Raw genomic sequence first — 23,287 nt, forward strand, 5'->3', positions numbered from 1 at the left:
TTTATGAACTTTCATCTTGAATACTTTAAGTAATTTCCATAAAATTCAAGTAAGTGAATCTGTTATTTTTTTTAATTATAAACGGACAAAAACAAGAAATTTATTATCCTTGAATGTGCACAGGGTACATTCCTACGACACACAATAAATAACCAAGCTCTTCTTTTTTTATTTCAAAGCGTTTGCTTAATTTTTTTTACACTTATCGAGCATTCAAAATGGTAAAATGGTAAACACACGAAAAGAAAACATGGGAACGACGCACTGGAGAGCAGTTCAGGTTTATTTAAATGTAGTAATGACGCCCTATAACACTTTAGATGAATACAGAACATAACAAATCATAAACATTTCTTTAGTACTCAATTGAAATGGAGGTTTTTTAAGTAATATCGTTTTTCATCAAGTCCCTGGGAAGAACAGAATTTAAATATACGGACAAACAGCAATTTTAAAAGCGTCAAACGTTTTCATTGAAGACCAGCAATATAAAATGTCTTATTTAGTTGAATGATGGTAGAATAATGTCCATAATCTACTGAGATTAATCTACAGAAGTGTCCGTTGTATGTGCGAGATTGCATATTCGACTTTTCTGGGAGTTATAAATGGAAAGGCAAATATGTCCATTATTGAAATTTCAAAGTTAAGGTGAGACTTTCCAAACCTTTTTTTAGCAAAGAAAAAACACAACGCTGCTTTGGACACTTTGATGTTATCATCAATAAATTTGATTATTGATGCTTATATATCTATTTGAACTTCTAGGTACTTGGATATTTGATAAAAAAAATTTGAAGAATTATGAAAATTTCAGAACACATTGATGACTATTGTTTTATATTGAAACCTTGTCCAAGGATTTCCCGGAAAATCAAGACCTCGTATGTACGTAATAAACAAGGCAAAGATAATCAAAATTTTATTTATATATAAACAAATACTTTTGTAATTTTATTATACTACACCATATATGTGTAACTTTACATTGTATTGTTTATTTTCCAAAGCTTCTTCATTCGTAAGAGTTAAGCAGATCACTACAAAAGTGAATCATTTGCACTGACACGGTCCCCAATTCTCAATACGTATTGCCCTTATAGTACCCGTTGTAAATATTAGTTAGATGAAGAAAATATTGTACTTGTTTGATGTATTGTTGGCATGTTTTTTTTTTTTTTTTTTTTTTTTTTTTTTTTTTTTTTTTTTTTTTTTTTCATTTTTCCATGCATATATGTATTCACATTTATTATCTTAAAGAAAATGACATTAAAAGGATTCTTATGTAATTTTCATTTTGAATATATTTTATGTTGAAAGGTTATCCAATTACTCTTCTTTGTTTAATCGCTATTAATTATGAATTATCACTATGCTTAAAAAAAGTGTGTTCCCCGTGTCTTACCTATGCGTTAATCATTATACTATTTTTACTTTTTACACCATACGAATAATAGATTTAAAGAACTTGGAACTTTGATATATGTTAACTGATGTAGATGATGTATTTAAAATATATTCATGTTTATATATTGTGATGTTTTAATGCTAAATAAAGCAAAAATTTTCGCAATAAGGATGTTGTTGTAAGAATATTACATGGATTGAAAATGTGCATTACTTTCAAAATAAAAAGAAAAAAAATTGATCAAGGAAAATGTCTAGATCTATTTACTGTTTATGACAGATGTATTTCTCATGAATTTAAACATAAATAAAATATTTTCAATTTCCTGTCTAAAACTTATGTAGAGACATATGTATAGGTTTTGAAATTGCATATGCAGACATTATACAAAATACAGGTCAAGTTCAAATTTGGACATGGCGTATGGAGACGTCATTGAAATACACGTCAACTTTGGACAAGATAGTTATCAGGATTGATTTTTATAGACACTACACAATCACCCTCTTTATTTCTTCGGCTACGATTAAGCAATTGACAATTTCTCTTAATAACCCATGTTATAAATGGACATATTGTGTATGATAATTGAAATTTTGCACGCCAGTCGAGGGATTCATGTTGCGACACGTATGGTTTTATCAATGGGAAAAAAAAATCATCTTTCAATTTAAAAAAAAACACAAAATGAAATTCAACAAATTTTTTAGGAGTATTACATTCTGTCGGAAGGACATATGCACAGCCTTTAAAAGATAAAAAAAAAGTTTTTAAATCCATACATTTGTTACCTTGATCACTCTGGAAATTTACACACTAATATTTTCGGTCAGAGAATATTTTCAGTTTTTATATGTTTACTTAGTGATATTTATATTAGTTTTCAATATATATTTTGAAAGCAAAATCACACGTACAATAAACACATTTTACTACGCAATGAAAAAATATGTCTAGAAAAAAAAATATCACACAGTATAGTTTATATCCAGACATGTACATCATTGATGCATAATTTTTTTTTTCACTAAAGGGTGCTTTCAACCCTTCAGCACACAAGGTATGAAAGGTTAAAACACACAAAAAAGAAAATTACCTTTCAAAATTTTAAATCCCCCAGTACGGGTATGACACTTTTAGTGCAAAAAATGAAATACAATGCTAAAGCGCAATATTTAGTTTGATTTGTATAATGAAACATAATATTTTGACTTTTTGAAATAAAATTACTATAGATTTAATGCCATGAATACGTCTCGTAAAATATGATTAGAATTAAAGTGATTCTGCAAATATATAGAATGCAGAAAGGTAAAAATAATTGCACAGTTGCTCAGTAAGGTGCATATTTTTCTTTCCGATTTGAAACATAAGTTTTGCAAAATAAGTATCTGCCGGCCACAAACATACAAAGCGCATTGAAGTGGTAAAATTTTCTGTATGACTGGAACGTTTATAGCTAATTTTAGAACTAGGTTGCCTGACAATGACTAGCCCATTGATTTAGAAAGGAAAACACGGACCTCCAAAACAACAGAGGTGGGATCAGGTGCCATGGAGGAGTGAGCATCCCCCGCCGACCAGGCACACCTGCCGTGTGCTCCTTGTCATGATCAGGAAATAACGGAAAAATCCGTCGTCAGTTCAGTGTACAAATAATGGACTAACAATTCGTATGAAAACGTCAGTCAGCATTTGACTCAATGATAAATTGAATTTGCTGACAAGGTCATTGTATCGACCAAAGGACTTACGAAATGATGACTTTAAACGAAACTGCTGATATTTGATATTCTTGTTTCATCAAGTTGCTTGTCAATAATTTACCTCGTTTTAGAAATTGTTCATACGTGGAGCATGCTCTTGCGTATCTCATCAACTGAGATATATATACTCCGTATGCAGGCGATGAAAATAGTTTGTTGCATAAGTAAGGGAAGTTGACGATAGCTCATTCGAATACCTGTTGAACAGGTTCTCGATAAATATAATAGCCAATCAAATTGACATCTATATCAACACTGAGTAAGCACGTGTTCGACCGATACATGTGTTATGGTGACTCCAATAAACATGATAAATTGCTAATTATTGATAAATTCGATGAAACACGTTTTTTACCGAAGCGGGATCTCTCTCTCTCTCTCTCTCTCTCTCTTATAACTTAAAATATCTTCATTTCTGTGTAACTCATGTTGCTTGTCACGAATAGTGGGGTGTCCTTACACATTACGATGAATATTTAATTTTCATTTCTAAAGAAATGGGTGTGTTATGTTATACATGTAATTGACGTACAAAACAAGACTCAGAATGTTTCATCCAAACGAAATATTTTACAACTTCAATGCCCTTCATGCTATGTATGTAGCAGCCAGAAACTCAACAAGGCAATTGCGGGCCCCCAAAGATAATATTCATTGATTTTAATACTCTTTTTTGTAAATAAGTAAAGTCACATCAGGTGTAATTTTGTAGGCAGTGGGATATTTTGCAGCCTTATCTATATTTTTTAGTGTTCTGTTGTTAAATTAGCCATTATTGACCGACCTTTAAAAATTTTCCGAGCCCTTTGAAAAATTCCTTGTATCAGTCAACAACTACCTGATAAGGGTCTATTATTATTATACACGTCGCTCCGGGAATTGCTTTACAGATAAATTGGTGTGCAGTCAACGGTGAAAGGCTCGTATTTCTTTATTTTAACTTGCAAAACGAAGCTGAAGTTCCTGCTCTCTTTAAAGGAAAAAGAAAACGCTATATAAACAATTTTCGATTCAGATAGAAAAGTCGTTCAATGAGAAATCTTCTATATATTTTTTATATATTTTTTTTTATCTTTAAAATATTTAAAAACATGATATTTTGGAAAAAAACAAGGAACAGGCATTGCCTAAATCTTCTTCAGGTACAAAACGAAACTGATTTTTTCCCAACTATAAATAGAAAGTACGTAACATTTGTACACAATTAGAGTTTTGGTGAAGCACAAAGGTAACTATTTATAAATGGTTATTTAGTATATTCAATATCGATGAATAATTTTTATAAGTTAATACACAATATATGAACCACAATTTGTTGACAGTTATAACAACCCTTGCTCAAAGATTGACCTAGCTGGTGCATTTATTTATTTAATTTTTTTTTTTGCCTAATGAATTAAAGCTTTTCTACTCTTAAGGTTTCATGAATTACTACGGATGTTCTCTATTCTATGTTTGTTTTCCAAATCAATTATTCTAAACTATAGACCATACCTTTGCATTTGCCATGTCTGATCCAAAGCGTACGTATTTTTTCAATCAGTATATACCTTATAACACTATATATCCTCTTTAAAATGTTTACGCAATAGGCATTTCAAATCATCTAATAGTTACACAAATATTTACCTTAAAAATGATGTTACAATCCTGTTATTAGTCCCCTACCGGTGAGACCGGAGGGGACTATAGATTTCCTCTGCGTCTGTCCGTCCGTCTGTCTGTCTGTCCGTCCGTCCGTCTGTCCGTCTGTCTGTCTGTCTGTCTGTCTGTCAGTCTGTCCCACTTGGTTTTCCACACTTTTTTCTAAACGCTGGCAGATATTGAGCTGATTTTTGGTACGTTTATGTATCTTGATGAGTTACAGATCAAGTTTGAATATCGTTCCGATTCAATGCATTTTTACGGAATTACGGCCTTTTCAATTTTTCAGGGTTTTCCGCACAATTCTTCTAAACGCTTGCAGATATTGAGCTGGTTTTAAGTATAAGACTTTACCTTAATTAGTTATAGATCAAGTTTGCATTTCGTTCTGCTTAATTGAATTTTGAAAGAATTACGGTATTTTTTTATTTTTTAATTTTTTAATTGGGTTAAATATAGGTATTCCTGATGCACTACATTTATGTCGTGATGCACTCATTTTATGTTCTAAATGAGATTGTCATGAATTGAAACCTGCTGGATAGCTTTTATAAATTAATTATAGATGAAGTTTGCATTTCGTTCTACTTCATTAATTTCTGAAGGAATTGTGGTATTTTTATTTTTTTTTAATAATTGGGTTCACAACAATAGGGTTCATGATGCACTAAATTAATGTCGTGATGCACTACTGGATCAATCGGCAATTCTCGGCTGACTCCGCTACGCTCCATTCAATTTATTATGTGCGAGGTACGAGTCATCCGAGGAACTCAAAGTGTTACTAGATTAATGTACCATGATTTGAAACTTGCTGGATACCTTTATAGGGACAAATATAGATCATGTTTGTTTTTTTCTGGTATAAAATTGTTGTTCAACCATGTAAAATAAGCTGTTCTGATCAAAGCACTTGTGTGTGCCAAATAGCATTCAAAGACGTCACGATTCTTTCTTTGTAAGGAAGATCCAATACATTTCATTCATATTCAAGTAATAACTGAAATGTCCATATTTAAGGTAGAACCTATGTCGGAGAAGTCTTTGTCACAAGATTTTCAAACTTTTCATAATGATAAATTAGCACCCACTTATCAATCAGTCAAAAGCTCATGACATGTTTCCTTGTTATTAAATGTAGTGCAGGCACTTAAACATGGAATGATAATTACATATTAACACTTCAAAATTTCAGTCATTTTCAGGGGTACCTGTCATGCAAAGAAGACAAGAAATCAAAAAATTACTGCTTTAAACATCGTTGTTTTTTATTGTTTATTAATTGAACAGTATCAAAGAATATTTCCCAAGAATAAATTCTTTTTTATTCAATTGACATAAAAGATAAGTCCACTTTTTAAAAACTATAGGCAAATGAACTCTATATATTTTCAGTCAATTTTCCACCCTACTTTTGTAAATATTTTTCAGAAGTCTTTGTCACGATGTTTTCAATTTTTAATATGATAAAGAACATACCCAAATGATTACAAAAAGTGATTAAAATATATACCTTTCCCCTCTAACTAATGAGAGATAGGTAATTTACCGATCGTAATATTCTTGACCTTTTTGCACTTACACGGATTTTATTATTTAATGACTGTTTGGGGTTACTTTCAGATTAAAAATGTTTTTTTTAAAAATTGTACTTTTAATTTAAAAGATCATTTTTAATAGAGAAATTGTAATAAAACTCCAAGAATATGAATGAGTAACAAATAATTATGAAAAGGAATGCACATCATTTCATGATAGATATCACAAAATGTACACACGATCACACGATCTACAACATGTACATCTTTGACTTAGACACATTTTCATCAAAATATTACAACTATTTAGTTGGCAACTGAAGATTTTTTAGGATTTTTGCATTCCTGCAAAATAGTTACATGTACATACCATTTACATTATTAGAGTAAGTTGTATACATTGTTATTTCATTACACAAGATGGTCTTGGATTTGTTAACTTAATTAAGGTCAAGATCTATTAATTACAGGTTTCTCTAATTCAAGAAACATATTTCATTAAGCAGTATAACAAAAAAATTAAATTAAGATTATTTCGGCATAATTTTAAATTTAATTCTGTGAATATATTTTCAACCATTTCTATTGAAGCTGTAAAGTACGGGAAAAAGTGACATTGAATCAATTGATGTCATAATGGATCTAGCACAGGCTAAACACATTCACTAGTTATGATGTCATACGACGTAGGTTTTACGTTAAGAATAAAAATTATTGTCTTTGGTTAGGTTAAAAGTTATGTTTCGTGTTAAGGTGAAGGTTAGTAGAGCAATATCTTTTGAGCAATCGTGAGTCAATATTGATACGATACTTATCATTCAAACGTGCCCCTGTTCCCTCATCTTAGGACTATATACTCCCTGAAAAATCAGAGCTACTCCCTGGAACTACTCCTTCATGCATATTTATTAGTAATCTTAACCAATCAAAGTATTTGCTATTGGAGAGCGTTCAAAGAATCTCGAGTCTGTTGCGTAAATATATTTGCAATGTCATTATGACGTCAAAACATTTTCACATGCAACGTCAAAATCATACTTGAATTCTACAGCTAGTTAAATGAAGAAAACGGAAAGTCTTCAAAATGTATTTTTTTAATGTCTGTATTGTTCTCGGATACGACGCATTAGTTATCTTACAATCTTTTAAACAGCATGCATTTGTGATTATGCCTCTGTAGTGTGTTTTTTTTTAAATGTCGAAAATCTGGTAATTTTTTAAAAAGATTCTGCTTATTATATTATTATATTGATATTATAAAACAGTTATGGAATGGGAACTCGGGAAATAGCAAATCTATGGTTCCCCTCGGCAGGTAACTTTTATATATATATATTACACGAACTGAAAAATTTAAAATTGAATTTATTAGAGCTTTAATTTTGACAAACATTAAACAGGTTGCGCACGAAGTTGGTGTCAATTTCGGTAACGTCAAAATGAGGGTATTTTACATGACGTTAGAAAGGAATTAATTTGACGTTTTTTTTTAATTTGCATTTACTATAAAGGAAAAATTAAAACTCGGAAATGTCGTCAAACATACATTGCAGTTCATTGAAAACTCGTGTTAATAAATTCTCTTTAATTTTGCATGCATAATGCAGAAGGAAGATATAGGCAAAAGGGGGAGCTTCGATAAGGCCGTTTATCGGCCCACTTATTTTCATAAAAATAAATTTCAATTATTTTTTTTCAAAATTAGATTAGAATTCAAGATGAATATCTTAAATCTTGTTAATAATATTTCAAAAGTTGATATGAAATAAATTCACACCGTAGCTGACACTAACTTAGATGTACCCGCAAATGCTTTAACATTAGGCCTATGGAAAAATATAAGAGGGTGGCATTCATAAATCGATGTTAAGAATTTGAAGTGCATGAGGGACACTCACCTAGTTTTGCCCACTTATTAGATATATCCTGCACACTAACATTTTACAATATGATGTGTGTCGCGTGTGCACTTCATATCCAAAAATTGAAGTTGTCTAAAATTTGCATACCTAAAATGAGAACTTTCTGGTTACTTGATCATGCACCAGGTTAAAATACTAAGCCAAAAGTATTTATTTTAATGAAAGATAATTCTTGACAACATTAACAATAGAATACATTTTCTCATACATTATGTCCATACTTATTTCCTCGCCAGCATATAACGTTAACGTCACATTTTAGTTCAACTACACCAATGTACACGGACTAGGGGGAGTTTTCTCAATACCGTTGGACTAGCGGGGGTTTTCTCAATACAGTCGGCATTGAAGTTCCCAGTTAAAAAATTTCAAGCAGATATTTTTTATATCATCTAGTACCCTGATCTAGTTATTCATTGTCACCTATCGGGTTTCAGATGCTGTATTTTAAGCGATATCTGTATCGAGGTCAATGTTTTTAAAGTAGGTTAAAGTTTTTTATAGCAATGCTCCTAAGTACTTGATGACCAGAAATGCTTAATGATACATCTTTGGATGCACAGTACCAGACTTGTTTCAGATGCTGGGTCTGACTTACATGTCATTGATGAATGCTTAGAGTAAAAGGTTGACCAAACATGCACTTATGATACATTTAGGGTTGCACTTTACCAGAATGGTCCAGATGCCGGATCTTAATTATATTTTCTGATTGATTGGACTAAAAAAGTCAAACAATGCTCCAGCAATTGTTTCATTCAGTCTGACAGCCTGCATTTTCTTCTCCTTGTGATTAATGCCATCCATTTGATCATCACCTGTTTATAGTACAATCACTCAAAATAAGTGTGGTTTTTCAACTCTTCTTCCACTTTACAAAATTACACATATTAAACTATGAGTTTTTAGACTATTTAAGTAGTAGTATTTTAGACGTTTATTTTATAAACAAAATATGTCAATAATTGAAAAAAAATATTAACCTGATAATGCTCCAGTAATTGTCCTAGCCATCTTTTCTTTCTGTTCATTTCCTGTCCTAGAATAACTTCTAATACTAGTTTCTGATTTGTGGCCTGAAATGGTCATGATGTGACGTGCTTCAAAACCATCAAGTAATGTAATTGATGTGGCTCTTAGACAGTGATTTGTGTAGCTTCTACTCAGTTTAGCTTCCTCGGACAATGTTTTCATCTTATTTCCCAGGGTATTTTTCCCAATAGGGGAATTTTCGTACCAAGTTGACTCATCTTGACTCTGTAGGAATCTTTTTGGGCGTTGGAAGAATGCCTTGCAATCCTTATTTAACACAGACAAATATTTTGTAAAGGATTTGTATGGACAAAGTTTTCCATTGATTTTATATATTCTTCCACCTTGGCTTTCACCATCTTGTTCATCTCCTTTATGATTCTTTGTTGCCATATCACGCATTTCAATGTATTTACCATTTTCATTGATAGAAAAGTCTGATTTCTGTAACTCTCTCAGGTTCTCCCTTCCCCTGTTGCAAAAGTACATCATAAAGTCTATAAACACTTTATTTTGAAGCCCGCTAGGTGTATCCAAATCGAAAGACGTGTAGAGTTTTTCTAAGTCCTCTTTTAACAACGGGTCTTTATGCATCACCGCCGATTTTCCCTCTCGCTTTAGTTTGGCTAACATTGCGGAAAAAATTTTGTTTGCTTCTTTAAAATCCGTAGAATTAACAATATCGACTCCTAGTTCTTTCTCAAAATGTTTTTGCAGACCATAGCGAATGGACAGGTAGGATTTTTTGGAATAGAGCTCCCCTTTCTGGGTTCTGACTGCAGCATAAAATTTTCGTAGCAAATCATTCAAATCGTTGTTTGTTGCACATGTAACCGCCAGATCTAATTCTTTTTCAGTACAAAAGTCTTTCAATACCTTCAGTGCTCCTTTTATTACATTCTTTGTACTTACAGAGTCTCTTTTTCCTAAAACTTCAAGCAAATCGTCTTCACTAACATCGCTAAACCTTGCCTGAGCTGCCATACCGAAAGTGAAAATGTCGTCAGGTAAATAGTGATGTCGTGATCATCGAAACGCTTCAATATCACGACGACGCTTTAAACAGTCAACAGTTCATTCTGGGGCCCGGTCAACAGTTCGATGTTTCATGATCAAGCAAAAACATAAATAAATCGCAAAACAGTTAAAAATGACTAATTACAATTTATATAGTAGGTTAGGTAATAATACATACTGATCATGTAACCTATCTTATTCTTTTTTCACTTCTGAATTATTAAACACAGAAGGATAGATGGTTTTCATAGTGCCCCTCAATCTTTTAATACATGACTTTAACATGAATCTGATACAATAAATCCATTCACACAAGGTGTATATGGCTCCGTGGGGATCCGGATAAGAATAGGTCCTCCTTACCCCTAGCTTGTCGTAAAAGGCGACTAAATGGGGCGGTCCTTCGGATGAGACCGTATAAACCGAGGCCGCTTGTTACAGCATGTGTGGCACGATAAAGATCCCTCCCTGCTCAAAGGCCGTAAGTGCCGAGCATAGGCCTAGATTTGCAGCCCTTCACCAGCAATGGTGACGTCTCCATATCGGTGAAATATTCTGAAGAGGGACGTTAAACAGTATACAATCAATCAATCAAGGTGTATGTGTCTTCTTATTTATATCTGACCCCTCGTCTGGCGTGATTTTCAACAGAATTCTTTAATATTTATGAAATTCCGACGCCATTTGAAGGATCAAGGTTCCCTATATTTAGGACCTTTTAAAATAAGTAATCTAAAGACATTATTATCAACTATAATTACCTCACATGTAGCGAAGTTTCCAGCAGGTCTATAGTCATACTACGAAGAAGAACAAGAACACGATGGGGGATTATGTTTCAAATACTCGGTATCAAGGCCATGTAAAGTTTTCTTGTAATTGAAAGTTTGGAAGCAATGGGTCGATGTATATTTGTAGAAAATACAAGGTGTAGTTTTTAGCTTGAAATACTAACAACACTTTCGACATTGTCATTACATTCATAGGGAAAGGCTGTCCCTAGATTTCTAATCCAAAATTCTTCACGTTGTCTACGGAAAGTTGTACTCAGCGCCGGTGTAAAGATGAATAATGACCCCCATCGAATAATGACCGGGGGTCATTTTTCAACGACAAAAAATGACCCCCTACCCGTAGAAAAAAATCCTTTTTTGTAGAAAAAGTGTCATAGGGGTCATTATTTTATATATATGTCCTATAAAAAATTGACTCATTGAAAAATGACCCCCTTTAAAGTGAAAAGAGATTCTTTAATTGTCAAGCAATAAAATTTCTTTTTAATATATCTCCTTACAGTGTTTTCTTCAAGAATGATATTCCACTTGTTTGTAGAAATCAATCCATGCAACAATCAGATTCCAATACTCTTTGATAGAAAAATTGATTTTTCCTTCATTTAAACTTTTAGCTAGTATAAGTTTGGTAAATCCTATCTTACAATTAAAGAGGAGGAAATTTTGAACCCCCCCCCAAAAAAAAATACGTTAAATAAAAAAAAAATAGATAAATGAAAAGCAAAAATATAGATAAAACGTTATACCTTTCAATAATACTGAAAGAGGCTCTAGATAAAATATTGAAATGAAGTTTAGTCTTCACACAAGTTCTATCATATCATAATTTACTTCGCCATGATTAAAGCATATACTTTAAATGTTGGTTGGGGTATACTTGAAAGTATTGTGGCAAAGTAACAGTTGAAAATTAGTAGAATAGTAGACTATTTCAAGCTTATTTTTAGTCCCTCCTTATAGAAAAATAAAGGTAGTGTAGTTTTTTGTTGCTTTTGTTGATAATCGACTTCCTCCTAAATAGGTAAGGGGGTTGGGGTGGGTATAAAACCTAAAAACATGCGCTGTAAAGCCATGGGTTAGAGTTAAATACACATTTTAATGCAAAAACTATACATGTAGACATAACCTTTTGATTTAGCACACATAATTCATTACATTTCTTAGTTCTTGTTTTACTCCACCCTTTTACCCTGTTCTGAGTATATTTTTCAGAGACTTTAATAAGAAAATCAGAACAAACATTTTCATTTTTGTAACGTCTTCTTTATACTCTATCATAATATGAAAAGTTAATTAAAGACCATTTCTTTTTATGTCCCTGTAATCAAAGATTCGGGGTATATAGTTTTATCATGTCCGTCTATATGTCTGTCTGTCTATCTGGCGGTCTGTTTCTCCGCAAAAACTTTAACCTTGACCATAACTTTTCATTTATTGTGGCTATGCCTTTGATATTCAATATGTGCATATTCCTTGTGACAAGATCTTACTTTGGCTACCACCACATTTGACATTATGACCTTTACCTTGGAGTTTGTCCCATTTTACCTCCCAAAAATTACCAAATTTTTAATTTACTTTGGCTATAACTTTTCAACGGTAGATACTAGTACTCTTATACTTCACAAATGTAATCCTTGTTACATTAAACCTCTCTTAAGAAACCACCAACTTTGACCCTTTGACCCTTGAGTTTGACCTACCTTTCAAACACTTATCCTTAGCCATTAATTTTAAACAAGTGGTGCTAGGGCGTTCCTATTTTGCAATCGATTTCTTGTGAGAAGACCCTACTATGGGTTCCATTATATTTAAATTGCATTTAAGAAAAGTTTAATCTTCGCTATGTTGCCATAAAAGGGCATACATGTATCTGTTTCACAATCTCAACTTTTTATATATAAGAGGAGTTGCGGATAACAGATGGATACCCCAAAGCGTAACAGACGGATGACGGACGTCCCGATCACTGTATTCCCTCCCGCTTTCAGTATGTAATGTAGCTGAAAAACATCTATTTTATCTAAAAAGTGCTGCTAGAATCCCACTATCTTGTCCGTAAAATATGTATTCCACACATTTGCACGAAACCTTACCCTTTGTTTGGAATTTTACACATATGAATCGAGATTTTTCGTACGCAGCTAGGATAAGGCTGCCCGTAAAATATCAAACTGTTCAAACTGTAGTTACTTCTCTGAACTACCTAGATATGACGTCATAATAAAATATGACGTCAAGTCACTGCATACTTGAGCTGACATGACGGGGAAAATGTCATAATTATTACACGGCATGTAGATTTATTATGGGGATTCGTGTTTAATTCAAGAGTAGGGTTTGTTTTTTAAGCTTGTGTGTGTAGTTATAATATTTAACATTTGATAATATCTCTATTCCTTTTGCTTGTTTGATATGCATATATTCAAGCAATAGCAAAAACTTGTGTTTGAAACGCTCCCCTAACACTTCCGTAGACAGAGTTAGAATTTATGAATCGTGTTTATATTGGACTAGCACAAGTGAAAGACAAGGATAAATTGAAGATATTCTGCGTGAATCTGAAAGAGAAGTATGTCTTCTAACTGAATTTTGCTGGGGGATTGTATGTAGTTTAACTGTTTTTGTATAAATCGCGATAAAGAGTGGAAAATACCCTTTCTTACGTTGGTAATTTTAATTTATCGTAAAATATTTTCTTAAGAAGAAAAAATTAAACCTGCCCCCTAGCACTTTTTAGATACCATGGATCACGATGAATAGATCTATGTAACAAACTTTGCACAAAAATTGTGTTATGCACTTGTGCCGATGCGATTTTTGTGCAACATTTAAGAATATCAAAAATGTCTGTCACGTGATCAACACAGTCATCTGACATCACAGAAATGCTTTATTATAATACCTGATTAAACTGTTATCTCAAGTTGACTACAATTAAATTTCCAACAAGGACAACATATTGAAATTAAAATCTAGCTCAAAATAAAATGTATATTTTTTTAGACATTTTAAGCCTTCGGACAGCCTTATCATAACTGCGTACAACCATGCTTAACTCGGGATTCTAGCAGCACTTTCCAAGTTTGTCAAAACGCAAACTTTCAATCTTTACAAATCGTATGTTTTGAAATATCCAGCTTATTCTTGTTCTGTTGCATTTTTTGGGCAAGAATGACGGACGATAGGCCGACCGGGATACGTAATATAGGTAACTGTCTTCGAAATAGAATATAATCGATGAAAATACATTAGCATAACTGTATAATTAATTGAACTCCATATGAATTTAACACAATCATTCCGATATTTCCTTTTAAACTCCATTTTACGTATCTTTGAACATGCCGTCTTAGCCAAATTCTCTTTACACGACATGATCAATTTCCAACTTACTTGATGTACACATATGACGTCATCGGTGGGTAGATTTCAATCATAATGACTGTTACAACATAACAAAATAAAAACATTTTATTTTTGTTAATGTTTACATGTTTCTAATCATTTTCTAGAGTTAAATTACATAGCTAAATACCAATATTACGAAAGCCTGATTTCTAAAATTGACGTCATCTTGTCTACTATGACGTCATAATGCAGCACTGATTTAGCCAAGGTAGAATTTTTGTTTGCTTCCTTATTCCCCCTGCGTACGCATTATATCAATATGCTTAGTGAGCTGGAGAAGGATATGGAAATAACGAACAGTATTCAATCTCAAAGTCCATAAAACAATACAAAATAAGAACAGAGCAAATGGAGGAGTGTGCTCCTTGTCATGATCAGGAAATAACGGAAAAAATCCGTCGTCAATTCCGTGTATAAATAATGGACCAACAATTGGTATGAAAAACGTCAGTCAGCATTTGACTCAATGATAAATTGTATTTGCTGACAAGGTCATTGTATCGACCATAGAACTTACGAAATGATGACTTTAAACGAAACTGCCGATATTCTTGTTTCATCAACTTGTTTGTCAATAATTTACCTCGTTTTAGAAATTGTTTATACGTAGAGCATACTCTTGCGTATCGAATCAACTGAAATATATATACTCCGTATGCAGGTGATAAAGGTATATTGTTGCATAAGTAATGGCAGTTGACGATAGAAAAGTTAAAGTCATCACGTTTATCATATAGTTTGGTTGTTAGATTACCATTAACGTTTTATTTTCAAGTAAAATATCCAAGTATAAAACAGAAGTGTCGGACTCTGTGGTATCTTTTATCTCAAGCTCATCAGGATATATCGTATCGACATAGGAATGGAAATTACCATTGTTAAAAGGACACAATGAGTCAAAATCATATCTTAATTGTAAGACATCTGTAGCATACAGAGAAAGACTTATGAAAATTATGGGTATATAGCGAAGATATGACAATTAAGCTGCAAGAATTGACTGCGCAATGTAAGTGCCGGAAAAACAAAGGTTGTATCTACCGTTTCTATGTTTCGTATATGTCAAGCTCACGCTTCTCTTACTTTTAGCTCAAACTTGTAAACAACATTCAACTGGAGCATGCAAAGGTGAGAAATATGTTCTATCAACTTTTTAAAAAGATTACATCAAATTTTTTGGTCTACTTACATTCATTCGTGGATACCTGAGACCATAGTAACTATGGAAACTTATTCAATACTTTTCTGCGCACGCGTACAATAGGAAGGAAGAAGTACCAGGGTATTTTGCAATATTTTCGTTCTGGGGCAGACAGAAATTATTTTTACTTTTAATTTTCCCCATTAAATTATAATTTTTAGGTTCTGAATCCTGAAATTTTCTGAAACCTAATACTTTTAGGAATTGAACAAAATTTACAGAGGTCATGCCAAAATTCTACATTTGTCAATTTTCCCCTTTGTGCATCACTCCGCCGCTTTTATTGACAAAACGTCGTCGATATATCTAAATGTCGAGTTGAAGACCACAGCAAGCGTTTTCTTCTTTTTTTACGCATAAAATTTTGCATAAATTCTGCTTCATATGAATATAGAAAAAAGTTTGCTAATAACGAAGCGCAATTTCTACCCATGGGAATTCCAATAGATTGTTGGAATACCTGGTCTCCAAAAACCACATAGATATTGTCAATCAGAAACTCAAGCATCTTCTTGATGTCAAATTCAGAGTACTTATGTGTGCAATCAGAATCTGTTTAAACAAAATAATTTTGCAAATGACCAATTTCGAGGTAAGTACATGTAAATATACGAGTTCCATTTTTATTGAAGAAGCAGCTGTCAATGATATCAGAAAGCCTGGATTTTAATTTGTCTTGGGGAATTGTTGTGTATAAAGTTGAAAAGTCGTAAGTTTTTAAGCTGGTAATTTTTGGTGATTTTTGTAAAGTTTTGTGATTTCGAATTGTCCAAAAGTTCTTTCGAAATTTTTGAGTATCCATATCTGATTTACACCACTTCTTGAATATATAGTTGAACAGTACTCTTGAAGTTTTTCATACACTACAGGCAATATCTTAGTGAGGAGTAATGGAGCAAACATTCACTCCATGCCTTTCACTCAGTAAATCGACGTAAAATACGTGAGTTTCTGTGGAAATCATAGAAATTTTAATTGATGTCCTATTCCTGATGCCATATCAAAAATTTGATGTCATGGCCTGTGAAAATATTCAGCACTTTGAAGTATGCAGCTATCCCCCTGTTCTAGAACATAATTATATATTTCTCCAACAAAATTTAATTTTGGAGGCTAATTTTCATCATAACCAAATATAGTTTTTTATAAAACCTGTAGTATATGGGTTGGACAAATTATACTGTAACAGACACGCATAATATGAATAACTTTCACCTTATCCGTTTTGGAGGTCTATTTTTGCTCTGCTTCAATTTTCAATTATTCAATAGACCTTTTGAACTTGAGTACTTTTCCTTAACTGAGAAAATTTCCTTTCACTTCAAAATAATCAAGATTTATTAAAAAAAAGAACATTTTTCCGTGTTTAAACCTTTTGATTGCTGGATAATATCCCTACATTGTGGCAACCAAAAGAAAATTATTTTCGTGTGCTTAATTGACTTTTTTAATATTGTTTAAGGCTTAAGGGGACAGTACACATGGCACAGGCTGCAACACATAGTGACATTGAGTGGAAAAAAGGAATAGTGGAGAAGAATCGACAGTGCAAATACATGCTAGACAAAATATATAATAATGTTGGCATTCACACAACGCTTCGGAAAAGAGAACTCGACAGTCTTATTTTAAGACTAAGAGATCAGAAACTGATAAACGAAAGAAAGTGGCATTCCGAACCAGGATCTTCGAATATTAGAGCAGAATTTGAAAGACTAAAAAAAGTAATACATCTTAATCGTTGGGAAACTAGAGATGAATACATATTCTGGTTGAAGAAAGATTTGAAACGAAGTAAGATAAACAGTTTTTACTATTAACGCTATTTTATTACAGGTAAACAATGTCTCGTGCTAAAAAAATCAAGGTAAGAAAGAAACAAGTGTGATAGATCATATATTGTGAAAGCACAAATTTTCGTAGGGTACAATTTCGTTGAATTGTTATCTAAAATAGTATCGTGGGCATTAAATTTGGTTAGTTTGAAAATAACACTATCAAACATGTACTTATGTAAAAATTTTATGTTGGATTTAATTTCGTTGATAATTGTTAAAAACAAAATAAACGAAATTGAATCTCCTGTGAATATTTCTGCTTTGACAGTACATAAAATCTTAGATCAGAAGAGGAGAGTGTGAAATGAAATATAAAAATAACGAATAGCAATCAAGCCAAAATGTTTCAGACCGACACACTTGTGGAGACGAGCAGCCAATGACCTACATTGGGCTCTTCTGAAAAGTGAATACGTTTATTCCCTTTCACCATTAAAATAACATAAATACTATATCAGGGAACTGTTGTGTGTCTAGAGCAATGTGTTTTATGAAAAAAGAAAGAAATATAACTCATGGAAGTTTAAGACCATAGTTATTATTGCAAAGCATATTATATACATCTCTTTTATATACTGTTAACCAATTTTTATTCGCGACGACTTTATTTCGCGATTTACCAGGTGTAATTTAGTTCATGACGATAAATTTTCGCGATCAAGCCTATTTTGGATCTGTTGTTAAAGTCGCTTGGTCCAATTATAATCGCTAAAAATATATTTGTTTTTCTTCTTGAAAAATAATTGTCCATAAATTGTTTTATCTTTTGTCAAATTATATCCCCAAAGTCTTTTTCTTTTAAAATATATCAAAATTCAAAAGTTAAAAAAATAATTTTTGTTAGGTCACACAAAAAAAAAATAACTTTGTGTTGATATTGCTTGAAATCCCCTTCGTAAAAATAAATTTATCGCTTACATGTATATCTCTGAAGAATAAACCCGAGCATTTTTTTTCACAACAAAGTACTTATACCTGTACACAGACAATATTTCAGCCTTCATTACTAAAACTCCTTTAAAAAATATCTGATTTTCAATTATTCTTTACATATGCATTATTGATATAAAAATTACTATGGATTATATATTCCATGACTTAGGCTTCTACTTATGGAAAAAAATAGCCGGGTTTGAATTATCTTCATAATAAGATAAAACCGATAAGTTTATTTTTTCAAAGGTGACTTCACAACATATCTTAATGTGACCAAGTAATTACATATTTTAATTCATATATTTATTTAGGCTAATACCGTACTCACTTTTGTTAACTTATTTCTTATTCGATTATTGAATTTAGTGAGTATGATTCTAATATTTTGTAAAGGCTTTTGTCGAACACTCTTTGTAATCTCATTCCTGACTGGCGTATTTTAAAAATCAACTCAATCCACTTGCGCAGTAGATCTGGGTATAAGTACTCATGTTCGATTGAAATGACTTGTCCCGCCAGCCAGTTTTCAAGGTCACACTTCTCGAGGCCGTGCTGTCCGTAAAGGCATTTGCTATTGAAATGCTTTTCTTTTTCATAACTTGTTATTTTTTCTCATAATTTATTATTTTCATTGTATTTTGTTATAATTTATGTATATTCTTTTTATAGACACATGCCATTGTCGTTTGTTGCTGTTTAATAAAGATTTAATCTAAACGTGACCTGGTCTTGTTACTGCTCGGTTACATTAACTTCTTGTCAGGAACTTTTGTTTGTCAATAAGGTTTTTCATCTATGGTTTCCACGTAAGGATTGTTGTAATAAACTATTAAATCAATCTTATCATTTATTTTGATATTAATGACGTACTTTTATTGTGTAAGATAACATGTGCCTGTTTCGGATCAAGTGCCTTTAATAAACATTTAGGCTTTCAGGCTCAGTTCGCGGCGAGAAAAAATCGCGATCAGGAGGCTCTCGAGAACTTCGCGAAAATTTCTTGCTCGCGAATTAAAGTTGGTTTACAGTTTATTGGTAGTAATATTTCAATAACAAAATATAACAGTGAGATAGAAATACAATTCAATGTTTGGTACACTGTTATTTTGACACAAAATCTTTTTTATTTCAGACTTAAGTCAGTATTTGGAAGGCGAGAGAGAGTTCGTTTTAAACGAATTAGGTGCATCGAATCCCGTTGAATCAAGTTGGCTCAATGCCAATTTTACAGCAGATGAAAACAAAAACATGCATAAGACACTATCAAGTGTTTTTCGGGAGCAAAATCTTATCCCAAAACTGAAGTCAGAATTTCTAAGCGTGAGTTCCCTTTTACTGTCCTTCTAGATCTTCAAATACACATGTATTGGTAATAGTCGCTTTCTGTATCGCACATAACTAAAAATTCTGACTTTGAAATCAAATTCTTGAAACAATAAATATTGTAAACTACAGTATGATTTGTAATGATTTGACCCATATTTTGCTAGGTCTGTCTGTCCCACCATTCATGTCAAAAAGACCCCTGCATGTTTATATGTTTTAATCTCCTGTGAGTATTGTACGAGGGTCGTTAAATAAGTAATTCAATATACAATATAACAAAAAAAAAAATGTTGATGCATATATCATGCAAAGGAAGTTCAACTTTGGTGACCAGGGTATTTTCTTGTCAAAGCAGCTGCATATACATGTACGCTTAGAGAAATCAATACGGTTTTAAAGAAGTGAAGGTATACAGAGCTTTTCAATTACCCATATTAGCTTGATCGCAGACACTATGGGGTCTTTTAATTTCTTAAAATTCGTCAAAACAATCAACAAAATTTTTTTCAATGCCAGATGCATGTATGGGATGGAAAATGATATCAGCAGTGTCTTTTTGGCATGAAAAATTCAATGTGCATTTTCATCGTCCTGTATATTATTTGAAAAAAAGCTGCTTTACTCTTACAGAAAACAATTCAAGTGCAAAATTGGGAGGGCGACTCATAGAAATAAAAAAAAATATATCAAAGGCCTTATTAATATATTGGATATCAACGACATTGACCCTTTGACCTTGACCTTGTAGATTTCTATACTTATGAAAAAACTTTAACCTTGGCCATAACTTTTGAAAGGTAAGGGATAGGGCTTTAAAACTTCAAATATGTTATCTTTTTGAGACGACCCTTTATTGGATACCAAGAACTTTGACCTTCAGCTTTAGGATTGGCCTACTTTAAAAAAGCAAACATTGACCATTACTTTTAAAGTGTTTGGGCTAGTGATTTCATACTTTACATATTTAATCCTTGTGACAAGACCTTTCATTTGATAACAAGAACTTTGACCCTTTGACATTTACCTTGGTGTTTGACCTACAGTACCGACCGGACATAACCTAAAACCTGAAGGAACTCGAAGAGAACCCAATGGTTCGCTCGGGGTCAGCTTCAGGTTCGCTTTCAGAAATTTTCGGACCGCCTTGGGTGCGCTCTGGGTTCGCACTGTGTTCGGTCGGGGTCAGTTCTGGGTCCGCTAGAGCGAACCCGTGAGCCCCGCCCCTTGTTTATTCCAATGCAATAATGGAATTACGAAACCGACCATTGTTGTTTTGGCGGCTAACGATAGAAATATACTGTACGTGTATACAGTTAGATTATGGAGAACATTGATACATTTGTAAATTTTCCAAAATTTAACTGTTCATTCGACGTAGATTTATAAATAATTACTGGAGTACTTTCTTTGTTTTTCCCCTCTTGGAATTTCGATCCCGAGAAACAGCGGGCTATTAGGCATTTGTTTCTTATTTATTGATAACGTGAAAAAAAAAAATAAACAGAAGAGGAAGAAAAAGGTTGTGAATTGATTTTCAATGTATCGAAAGGCGTACAAGTGACACTGGCAAAAGTATATAAACAAAATATCTTTCATTTTCATGCGTAATATAGTTCTAAATTATATTTGTTATTCTTTATATTTTTATACCCCCCACAAACGAAGTTTAGGGGGGGGATATTGGAATCACCATGTCCGTCTAAAAGGGATGTTTCTTTAAAAAAAAAGAAGCATCAAGTGTTAAAAACAATTTTTACATTGCACAGAAAATAATGTAATTTTATTTATCTCTTGGGAATAATGACTGGACATGCATCCAGTTAAAGATAAATTAATGAGTTTGGTGTGGGAAGTTGAACATTAAGGCATCTCATTATCAACCATGTGTAATCTCCTGGGAATCAGGCACAAGAATTAAAGATCTCTCTTCTCTTATTCTCTTAATTGTAATTTATTGTCTGTCAAAACACTTTATTACTGGATGACCAGCTCTTTATTTTCAAATGAATTTGATATAAAGTTATCAAGATTAATTTGATTTTGTATAATATGATTTTTTTTTTCAACAATCAGTTTGCAGAGTGACATAACACATAATTGCAATATATATCTTTTAATGCAGAAAAAAATCAATAAGAAAATAATGTTACAATTGAATTACATTGTATTAGTATTGATGTTTCATTTGGTTGCACCTTTGTTTCATTCATTAAGAAACATGATGAGCAATTATATTTCACTGCAAATATCTGTAAGTAAATTGTGACACCTCTAAATCCATAAAAGTATTTTTGAATTGGCACCTTCTTTGAAAAACCAAGCGGGGGGTATTTGTCCCTATTGGACAGTTCTTGTTTTAAATCGTAGTTGAAATGTTTGACAAACACTAAATTACGTTATCTATAAATTAATCTATCGTACACGTAATATATTTTGATTTCATTTATAGTAGTTTCACATATTCACATTAAAATATACATGTAAATATAAACAAGAAAACATTCATGTAACCATCTATTTTCGCCCGGGAAATATTTATAAAGTAAACAATTTAAAAAATGAGTCTTGATATTCAAACCGCTTCGATATATGTGAAAAGGCATGATGATCGCAGATATTTTTAAAAATTTTAGTCGTATAAGAATTAATCAAAAACGTTACCATTTTAAACTTGATCAATTCCTCAAGTAAATGTTGGCTACATATAATATAAATTGAAGTAAGACACACGCATCACCTATATTTAAAAATGTATTAATTTTCAATTTTTAGAATATAAAATACGAACTGTGTAGAGTATGTTTTTCTCCGAGGAGTAAAATTCGATGTTCTAAAAAAGGGACCTGTCGTTTTTTCGATAGTAAATTATAAGCAATTTTATAAATTAAATATGAAAAACAAATATATTTTTACAGATTCACTTTATGGAAGTAAATATATTATGTATCTCGTAATTTGTAAACGGAAAGAACATTCTGATTAACAATCTGTTCAATGTTTAGAAAACCTTTAATTAGAAATAACTACTCCCACCTTAATCCCCATACACCAACACTTAAACTTATATGTATAGAACAGCCCGGTCCTCCTGGCTGCAATAAATAGATTATATTAGATCTTTATTACGCTCATAGTTACAGAGAGAGTATGATTTTAATTAGAATGAAAAATAAAATGACAAATTATAATTGTTCCCCCGATAAGAATATATTAATATACCCCTCTTCTTCACATACACACTATAATGGAACTTATATAAATAAAAAAAAATATTTCTAAATATTTAGATGTAAATAAATATACGAAAAATCAAAAAAAAAAAAAAAAAAAAAAAGAGATCGTGACTGTAAACTGCCATCAATAAACTAGTATTCAATAATAAAGCCATATATATATATATATATATATATAATTTCTATCGGTCGTCCTCCCATTTCTGTATTTGAATTGTTTT

The sequence above is a fragment of the Saccostrea cucullata genome, unplaced genomic scaffold (genome assembly GCF_032062105.1).
Source record: "Saccostrea cucullata isolate Sc308-1 unplaced genomic scaffold, CSIRO_AGI_Scuc_v1 ctg732, whole genome shotgun sequence".
Taxonomy (NCBI): domain Eukaryota; kingdom Metazoa; phylum Mollusca; class Bivalvia; order Ostreida; family Ostreidae; genus Saccostrea; species Saccostrea cuccullata.